General features: G+C 44.7%; 1 protein-coding gene across 4 annotated transcripts in view; it reads left to right on the top strand.

Moving 5' to 3' along the window:
* Positions 1-3,414: 3,414 nt before the first annotated feature.
* ILF3 (interleukin enhancer binding factor 3, 90kDa) overlaps positions 3,415-10,557 on the top strand; it is a 29,945-nt gene continuing 22,802 nt past the window's right edge. For all 4 annotated transcript variants that reach the window (XM_012729670.1, XM_004689023.2, XM_004689024.2 and 1 more), the window contains exon 1: positions 3,415-3,568. The gene's annotated coding sequence lies outside the window, so the exon portion shown is untranslated. The remainder of the gene's footprint in view (positions 3,569-10,557) is intronic.

The raw sequence follows: 10,557 nt of genomic DNA, 5'->3' as shown, positions 1-10,557 counted from the left end.
ATGAAACCTCTTCTCTGTCCTTAATGTCCTATGCCCCTTTGCTTGGGGCATTAGTCATGTTGGATCCTTCCTTGTGGCACAGAGGTTTAAAGCTATTGGCAGCCACTGCAGCACAAATCAGATCCCTGGCCAGGTGACCCACATGGCGTGAGGTTACGTAAATTCTCCATACTTATTATTAAATTCAGTCTTTTTCTCTTACTAGCCTATCTGATTTGCTTGTTCATCCAACCTCAAAATCAAGAGGGATGGGGGGATGTTCCCTTGTGCCTTGACACAAAGAAAACAAGTATAATAAGGTTGCCAAACATTTTTTAAAAAAGATTTATTTTACTTATTTTTGCATACAAGAGTTGGTGTGTAGGTCGGAGGTGCAGGTGAGAGGATTCACTGGAGACAGTGAGGAACAGAATGGGCAGACTGACTGAAATCCACTGTTGAGGGGAAGCAGTGGGCAAGACAAGAGACATCTGTAGTGGGTCACCTCCATGCCCAGGGGATCGAACTCATGCTGCAGGGGCTGACAAAAGCTTCATAGTCCTGAGACTTGTGCCACCAGGGAGGCCCCTCCCCACCTTTTTTTCCTAAATGATACCACCTGTGAACAAGTTATGGGAACATGATAGATGTGGGATTCTGACTGGCCAGGGCTGAGGCTAGAGAGTGGAATGGTAGAGGGAATGAAGAGACCCAAGAGGCACTGGGTCACTTACTTCTAAGCCAATCATTGGAGTTCAGACAGTAGGGACCTACCAATTGAACTATAAGTTGAGCAAGGATAAGGGGTGGTTCCTTAAAGCACTGTTGCCAAACTGTGTCTAAGAGGGAAAAAGCAAGTAGATATGGGTGTAACCAAGGATGCAGGTACTGACGTGGAAGAAATCTCTTAGGGAAAATGAGTGGAATGTTCACAAGAACACTAAATCCTTGTGATGGGAGAACCTGTATAGATTGAAGGACTCCAGGAGGAGAGAAAACACCTTAATCTTCAGTCACTGAGGTGAGGGTGGAATGAGGAAAGGACAGGGTATAGCCAGATGGCAGCAGAGTGTCAAGTAGGGCAAGGCCAGTGTAGAGGGTGAGTGAGAGTGGGAAAGCAGAAGGCAGATGGCATCTTGGGTCTTTCACCTTACATGGTGACCAAGGAGAGAACGCAAACAAGTATAGTGGATGTAGTTGGTCAGAAGGTTGGGCCAAAAAACTATCCAGCAGCTCCTGGTGGTGGGATCAGTCAGGGTGGACCCAGATGAGATGAACTTTTCAGGAAATTCTGCTTTCCTGCACACTACAACTGTTGTAAGTGAACAGTCTCGCTCAAAAAAACAGGTTGAATGATGGGACACCAGCCCAGTGGATAACAATCACAACTACAATTGTTTCTCAAGGACTCGTTCCTTGCCAGCTACTCTAGAAAATCTTTAAAACTGAAACTCTCCAAAACTATTCACCACTCCTCCATGGAAACTGGGTTAATTCTAAAACATCTGGTATTAGTCACTATTCTAGGTGTCACTTACTCCGTTTGGGGTCACCTTGGACGAATGAGAGGACCCCAAAAGCTCTTCAGAAATGTAACCACGGGCACTCCTAAGAAAGATTTGGGGCACTGGAGTATAGCCTGTACCCCAGTTCTGTATGTATAAAGAAAAAATCTTTAAAAGAACAACGAAAACTGAAACCTTCCTTGTTCTGCCACTTGGCAGCGCTGTTAACTTAGCCAAGTCACCCCGCCTCTGAAACTGCAGTTGCCTCACTTGTCATAAATTGCCGGTTTCTAACTTTAACATTAAAGCCAGTTATCACCTTGTCAGTGATCTTGAATAGTCTAAACTTATCAACTTAATCTAAAGGTATGCCTATTTTACCAAAATTTTATCCAATTTCAAAAATTTTAAGAAGTGCAAGTGAAAACAATCAAGATGCATAATGTGAAAAATGCACATGAATATGTATATGTGAATGTCTATGTGAAAAACAGCAATGAAAATACAATTTTCTCTGGGTATAAGAGATAGCTGAAGAAACAAAAAAAAAAAAAAGGAGGAAGAGATTGATTTTGCTCCCATCCTTCTGCACATCTGACATTTTATTTCATGTGAATTTATTACCTGTTAAAAATCCTAAGGTGTAAATCAGAGACAAAAGCAGTAGACACAGCATGCATCCATTTCTATACTCTTATTTTTACCTTACCTTACAAGAGCTAGTGTATTTCTACTCAAAGAATTGTGTCAAGTGATTCTTTCAAAATGATCGTAAATTTACAGGTAAGGAAAGAGGCTCAGTCTGCTCATACTGAGGACACAAACCTACCGCAGACGATGGACTTGAATACGTACTAAGTTGCACAATTCTTAAACTTTGGGAAGGAATATCCGTTATTAGACAGTGAGTCTTTAGCGACTTCTCACTTTCGTCAGGAAAAAAAACTTTTCAATAACTTTTTGGTCCAAATTTCGGTAGCGTCCGAACTAATCCCTTGACAAACTTGCCTAGCAACGCGACAATGGAGGGCCAGGAAAATTTTAACACTCGGGAATCTCACAAGGCGCCACGGAAAATTCAGCGACCCAGGTTTGTAAAGAGAAGGCGTTAGGTCCACGGTGCCTTTAAGAACCAGGATCTGTGGTTGTCCGGGCTTAGTTCCAGCTCTTCACGAACTGGACATGAATCCTCCAAAATGGTCTTTCTCTTTCCTGGGTATCAGTTTCCTCGTCTGTGAAAGAGTAGCTGGAAGGTCCGGACCAGACCCACTCTGCCCTTCGGATGCTGCCGGCCAAGGGGGTGGCCCAGGCTCTACAGCAGGGAAGGTTTTCGAGACCAAAGAACACCGGCGCCAGTCCCGAGGCAACAAGAAGCGCTGCCTGGAAGTTCATCCTCGGGTCTCCTCTGCCTTCCGTAGGATAAACGTGGGAGAACAGGGTGGAAGCCTGCGACAGATGCCGAATCCGACCAAGGTAACTAGGAAGCTCGCCTACTAAATCCTACCGTTTCCTCTAATTGTAAAATGGCGGCCGCACAGGGTTCCACCTCTCGCCTTGCATCACGTGCCAATACCGGCTTCAAAAACCGCCATTGAACAAAAAGAGCGACCCTGATCACATGATACAGGTCTACCAATACAGCAAAGCGAAGGCAGCGTACTCCTCATCAGGTGGTCAAGGTAGCCTGTCAATTTGCTACTGTCACATGACCTAGCACTGGCTTTAATAGGGGAGGGAACTGTTCTGACACCACGTGATCACACGTAACGGCCACGCTTTGTCACGTGACTAGAACCCGCCTTCTTATCATTATTCGCCCCTCCCTCACTCTGTGCTAGGTCCTGCGTCAAGCGGCAACGCGGCAGCGAGGGGGCGGGGCTCCGACCGATCACGTGCCCCCGCACCTCCCCGGCGCGCGCCCGCCCGCTCGCCCCCGGCCCCGGCTCCTCCTCCTCCTCTTCTCGCCATTGCAGTTGGACTCGGCAGCCCGGTGCGCACCGCGTGGCTTTTGGGGGGCGACCCCGGAGGGCTGTAGAAGGAGGGTGGCGGCGGTGGCTGTAGTTGGGGAAGGGGACGCCAACAAGGTAAGCGTCATGTGGCGCGGTCAGCCCTCTCCCGCCTCTGCCCCTCCCCCCCGCCCGTCCTCCCACTCAGCACGGGCCCATTTAAGATGTCGCGGTGACAAGGCCTGAGGCGCCCCGCGCTCTCCATCCCTGCCAGGTCCTCTCGCCCTGGCGCCTGGCTCATTCTTCCCTTGCCAGCCTCGCTCCCGCGCTCGGCCGTTACTCTCCCCCATTGTGCAAAGGAAACAAAATGGCGGCGGCGGTGGCGGCGAGGACCCGGTGCGCGCGCATTCTCCCCCCCCCCCCGCCCCAGCGGCCCCTCGGCCGGCGGCGGTGTGTTGCGTTGGGGGGGGTGCACGCGCACCGTGCCCCCGGCCGCCGCCTCCCCCCCGGGTCCGGCTTTGTCTGTTGCGGCGCGCACGCGCGCACGTGTCGGGAGCACACACCCCCCTCAGGCCAGGAGCATCCTGACTGGAGTGGCGTGGCGACCCTCCTCCTCTTTGTCCCAGTCCCGCCCGGGGTTCTTGGAGAATACCAAGTGCCCATGGCGGGAATCGTCGCCTCCTTTGTCCATACTTGGCGTGGAGATTCGGACCCCTTCTTTGGAATCCTGTCCCCACGTGGTTTGCCGACGAGGCCTTTGTGGTTTCGTGGAGTTCTCAAATCTCAGATCACCCAACCTTCCCCAGGTCTGGATCTAAACTTGGGGGAGGGTCTAAGCATACCCTTTTTTTAGACTGGGTGTGTCAATTAACGTTGATTTTTTTCCAGATTGCTAACATTTGCTTTCTGCCCAAAACCGTGATCTGGTGCGATATTTGGATGCACTGTAATCTGCAAGATTGGCGTGAGAGCATGAGCGCTGCAAACCCTTATCTCCTTTCCTCAAATGGTTCAGTGGCCGAGATTCTTGGGATGGTTCTTGAGGTTCTGTTGGGGTAAATCCTTCTGGATGAATTATTTGGAGAGTTCAGTGATAAGCATCATTTCCTCCAGTTGGGTTTAAACTTGGGGAGAATAAATCAACTGCCTTACAAAATTGGAATTTGAAATTCTGCATGATGGTAAATGAGGGGGGAGCCATCAATTTCAGTAATACAAACCTTTTTCCCTGGATTCAGGTATTTCAGTGATCTTATTGCTTAGGATTCTGTCCTGTCTAAAATACACAGCCTGGTTCACCGTAAAATGAGAGGTACCACCCTAAATTAAGGTTTTGTTTTAGGGCTTTAGGTTCTTTTCCTCAGATATTTGTGGTTGTGAGTCTCCAGGGATTGTTTACAGAGCTGTCACTAGTTTTGTGTATGGTTTGTGGGATGTAGCTATAGCAGCTGCTTTGACTGAAAAGAAGTGTGGAGACCAGAGGCTCATCCACAACTAGAAAAGGAGAAAGGCGCCAGGACTCTGGCAGGTGTTACTCTCCCTAGTCCAGGAGTCTTTGTCCCTGAGCTTTCTCCTGGCTCTTAGAGTCATGGTCCATGGGATCTGTGAATGGAGTCTCGAAAAAGACCTTAGCATTGTGTGGAGTTGATTGGAAACTGGTAATTACTGACAGGCTTGACCTTGCCAGTCAGTATACTGACTCCTCTCCTTGCCTTCCTGTGGGCAAACCTAGGAATCATTCTTTAACTGGATTTATCTCCTTTCCTCAAGTGGTTCAGTGGCTGAGATTCTTGGGTTGGTTTTTGAGGTTCTACTCCGCTGAGTCCTTCTGGATGAATTATTTGGAGAGTTCAGTGATAAGCATTATTTCCTCCAGTTGGGTTTAAACTTGGGGAGAATAAACCACCTGCCTTAACAGTGCACTACTAAGTGGCCAATTGTTTACATTTTTTTTTTTTTTTAAGATTTACTTATTAATTCATTTAGAGCTGGGGTACATGCCAGAGCTGCAGGAGTGGTGAGAGGATTCACCAGAAACAGTGGGGAGCAGAACAGGCAGATTGATACTGTACACTGCTGAGAGGGGAGCAGAGGACAGGTCAGGAGAGGTCTTCCTGGCCATGTGGATCACCTCGGGGGCTGGGGATGAAACTCACACTGAAGCAACTGTGGCTAGCTTGTAGTGCTGCTCCCAGACCCGTTAGCCAAGGAGGGCCCTGTTTACAGTTTTTTGTTTTGTATTTCCTAATTAAACTTATTTAGTGCCGGTAGGCAAGAATTCTGTTAGCTTATTACTAAGTGAGGAAAGGCTGTGTTTTATTTTTCTTCAGTTTTTCCCTTTAAAATACCACATTGCAAGAGAGACTGCTACTGTGATGCTGTCACATATCTGGTGCTTATTTTCTTACTTAATTTCTCCAGGTCAAGACAGGTGGAATCAGTGAGTAAAGAGAACCTTTAGTCTGTAAGTCTGTTCTCTTTGGGTAAGCAGCAGGCGGCATCTTGTTTGTCTTTAGGTTTCATCAAGATGTGGGGATTGGAAATGTTTTCTCAGCTTCTGAAAAAGGATTTCCTAGTTTCCTTGGGGTTGGGCCAGCAGCCTCCTCTTACCCACCCCTCTCACCCTCCCCAGTTCTGAGTTTAATTTACCTTTCAATAAAGGCATTATTCCTTTACCCTGAGAAACTTGGGTGTACACCTCCTTGGACTTGCCATTCTGTTACAATTTGTCAGTAAGTTGATTAACCTTGTGCAATTTTAAAAGGTGTGTATATGTCACCATCTAGTAGTAGGAGGTCTCAACAAATGGTGGCATTTTATTTGAATTTTGCTTTGATTGAAGCATCAGGATTCAAATTTTTAAGCCTTATTGGTTGGATGCTTTTTATTTTAGCAAAGTCCTGGGAGACAAATTTTTTATTTCTGTTCCTAGTGGAAGGGTTTGGAATTAGATTGTGGTTTGGCAGTCTATTCAGAATTAGTTTGGGCCTAAAGGGATGGGCCTAACTTAAGTTTTTTTATGCAGCATTTGACAATTTTGTTCAAAACTAGCTTATCTCTCTGTTATTTGTGGTAAGTTGGTGCTGCCTTTTTATGGTGCTAGATCAGCATTAGAATAATGAAAGCAGGGCAAGCAGATGCTTGTTAGGGGCAATGTACTGACTTTCAAAATTTGTTTCTTATGATATTTATACTCTTGTTAAATCCTTGTGAAATTTTTCCAAGACAGGACTTTATATGTGATCCCATTATAAATAGCAATTAGAAATTCAGGCAGACTTTTAATGTGCGCTATTTTTAAATGTTTTGTGAAAGTGATAGGCAGTTAAAAAATTTTTTCCTCCCCTCGTTAGTTGTCCATATAATGAAAAAGTTGAAAATGTAGTACTAGTCTCAAAAGGAAAATGAGTTTACTAATCATGTGACAATTTTTTTGTGGGCCATGTATGGTCATGGAGGATGAATATGCAGTCTTGATGAGGATTTAGTCATCATCTTGTATATGCAACCTTTCATTAGAATGCAAATTTGCTTGATGTTATTTTTATAAATGTAGGTGATCAGTGAGAAAAGGGTCTGTTGATAATTTTCCTTGAACATCCAAACAGCCATTATAATTATTTTCATTAGGGTTGTGGTTCAAGCTCAAGAGTAAATTGGAATTAGAATAATCTCAGGCCTCTTGCTTTTCTCTCCCTTGCCTTAGAACTACGTGACTTTTTTTAATCTGTGTGTATTTAAAGAATAAGATGTTACAAGTTATGTTTGCTTCATAGGGTCACATTTAGAATTTTTGTAGGTTAATAGTCCTTGCTGTGTATTCATAATTCAGAAAGCTAGTCTAAATGTCAACAATATGAAAATAACCAGTTCAGTTCTGTGGCTCATAGTGGCACTTAATAAATATTTGTCCTGTGGATGACCTGTGCAGAATCGGATAATAGCAGCCCAGTAAGCAGGGAGATCTTGGGCTCTGCTGCCAGACCTCACCAATGACCACAGCTTTGCACAGTGGATTTGTAAACTGACAGGATTGGAAAGAAGGTGAATTGAGCCAATTTCGGTGACTTTACTTGCATTTGTTTTTTAAAATCTAAGGCTTCAGTGCTGGAAAACTGGCAATTTCTTACAAAAGTTAAAAGGCAGCAGCCATAATTTCACTCTTGGACATTTCTTCTAAAGAAATGAACATTTATGTTCACCCAAAAACCTATACACAAGTGTTAATAACAAGCTTTCTTGCTGCATGAAATAAACCAATCCTGAAAGGGTAACATACTCTATACTTTAGTTTTATGTAATATTCTTGGAATGCCATAAGTATTCCTGGTTTCTAGGAGTTAGAAGTGGGGGCAGTTGGAAGATGAGTGATTTATGAAAAGACAGCAGGAGGAATCCTTGTAAAGGTAGCAGCTGTATCTGACTATGTCAGTATCGGTATTATGGTTATGATGTTGAACTGTAGTTTGCAAGATATAACTATTGAGGGAGCTGGCTATTTTTTTGTATTGCATCTGAAGCTACTAAAAAGTTTCAAAAGTTTCCTTTTGAAAAGATACCAATGCTCACCAAAGTAATTCACACTGTTCATATTTTGTTATTAATATTTAACCTCCTTTGAGAGGTAGTAATTTTCTTTTTAATTTGTGTGTGTGTGTGGGGGGGGGTGCTTTTGTGGAGAAGTAAATCAATTAAATTATAAACCGAGTCAAAAAGAAAAGTCCAACACTTCCCCATTAAGGGCATTGTTTCTGCCTGGCACCCCTGCTTCCAGGTATGGAGGACTTTTAAGTGCTTCTTACCTCTACTGCCTGAAGAGCATGTTGGACAGAGTTTGGTAGTTCAGGCTTGTAGGCAGATTTTTAAATATTTTCATTGCTTCATCCATTTGTAGTTGAAATTGCTCCTTTAATGCAGTGTTTGTAGTTACACAGTTGATAAAGCATTTTTCCACATTGTTGCCTTCAATTCTTACTATTGATAACTCTTAGGCACAAGCAGGGTTTTGTTTTGTTTTGTTTTGTTTTTTTTCATTAAAAATATATTTAAAAGATGTATTTTGTTATGTATAGAAGAACTGAGGTGTAGGCCAGAGGTGCAGGGGGTGAGAGGCTTCATCATAGACAGTGGGGGAGCAGAACAGGTAGATTACTGAACTACACTGCTGAGGGGAGCAGTGAGCAAGACAGGAAAGATCTGTGCCATGTGGGGTTAGCTCATTGGCTGGGGATGGCACTCAGACTGCAGTGGCTGATGATGTTTTAATAGCACCGAGACTTAACCCCTATGCCACAGAGCTGCCTGTTTCTCCATTTTTGACATAACTTTGAAGACCCTGTAGCTGCCTGGTTGGAGAGCCCAGGTAGGTGGGTGTAAACCTGGAACTTCTGTCTCCAGGGCTCATGGGCACTTTTCAGTATTAATGGGGCCTTGGAATCCTGGGAGTTTCTTGGGTGCCAGCAACACTTTGGGGAGCAAACTGTATTGCCAACTTTTTTTTTTTTTTTGGAGGAAAAGTACCTCTAATTCTCATACACCAAAACCATTTTTTGCACAATGATTTAAGAAAGGAAAACATTGTAACCCTGAAGATATGGAAGGAAATAAATTTTAAGGACAGCCCATTTAATTGAAAATATTTGTGAAGATCTTGCTGACTTTGTACCTCAGAATGAACCAGCTGGCCGGAGCCTGCGAAGCTGGCCTTGGCCTGCTTGGTGCAAGTTCAGTCCCCACCCCGGACGTGATCCACGGAGCCTGGCAGACCTCTCTTGTCTTGCCCACTGCTCCGCTAAGCAATGTACTTTGTAGATCTGTCTGTTCTGCCCCGCCCAGTCTGTCTCTGGTGAATCCTCTCACTACCCTGCACCTTTGGCGTGTACCCCAGGTCTATATGCATAAATAAAAGAAAAGAATAAACCAATAAAAACACTTCACTGCACAGAGTACTGAGAACTAGTGTGTCAGATCTTAGAATTTTGTTGGATTAAAGTGTTAATATGTTACAGAGTGTCATCCATAAGTAGATTTTAGATCTACATCTTCTCTTTGGTTGCTCTGTTAAAATTATTGATGTCTTTTGGTGGGGTGAATCGGAAAGTTAGAGAAGTAGTTAGAGAAGAATTGCATTTTATACCTTTTCACTTTGCCCTTCAGAATAGGTTAGCTTCAGAGGTCAGGAAAACAGAGTTGGGGTGAGTCCTTTTTAAAAGATCAGTTCTATTCAGGATAATTCCTTCCACTTTTATGATTTTGTGAAACACCTGGATGGAGGAGCCACCCCAGAAGATAGGTGAAGCCATACCTGTCAGGGTGTTGCCAGTACACCTGTTCATTCTGTAAACATTTATTCATCCACAAGTACCAAATTGGGGTATGCTTCTTTTCTGACAGCAAGTGCTGAGACCATCATGTTCTGATAATTTGGTTATCTGCAGCAACCAGAAAGATGGTAATTGCACCTCAAGCCTAATGCTTTGTGGTTTAAACTTTAGTTGTTCTTCATATGAGTGGGCTAGAGACCAAAACAAAGAAACCTGAGTCCTATGTGTTAGAACATCCCAAAGCTCACTCAGAGATCATGTTTAAAATCCTGATACTGGGCCTTCAGGTGGTATCAGGGCCTGAGTTCAGTGTGTGGCCAGGAAGCTAACTCACATGGCACAGCAGACCTCTCTCCTGCTGCTCCCCTTAGCAGTGTATTTCAGTAGATCTGTGTGTTCTGCTTCCCACTCTTGCCTCTGGTGAGTCTCTCACCCCCAGGACCCCGTTTTTCTGTGCATAATAGTTAAAGTATTTTTTTTTTTTAAAAAGATTTATTTATTTATTCATACAGAACGGGGGTACAGGCCAGAGATGTGGAGGATGAGAGGCTTCCCCAGAGACACAGTGGGGAGCACAACAGGCAGATCGACGAAGTGCGCTGCTGAGGGGAGCAGCGGGCGGGTTTTATTTTTTAAAGATATTTTAACTATTGGGCCCTCCCTAGTGGCATAGCGGATTAAAGCACAGCACTAGGAAGCTAAAGCCACTTCCGCATGAGTTCGATTCCCGCCTGTCCCGGAGGTGACCACATGGCGTGGCAGACCTCTCCTGACCCGCCCACTGCTCCCCTCAGCAGTGTACTT

The sequence above is a fragment of the Condylura cristata genome, unplaced genomic scaffold (assembly GCF_000260355.1).
Source record: "Condylura cristata isolate star-nosed mole 26May11 unplaced genomic scaffold, ConCri1.0 scaffold00025, whole genome shotgun sequence".
NCBI lineage: Eukaryota > Metazoa > Chordata > Mammalia > Eulipotyphla > Talpidae > Condylura > Condylura cristata.
This window is presented reverse-complemented; position numbering and strand designations above follow the sequence as displayed.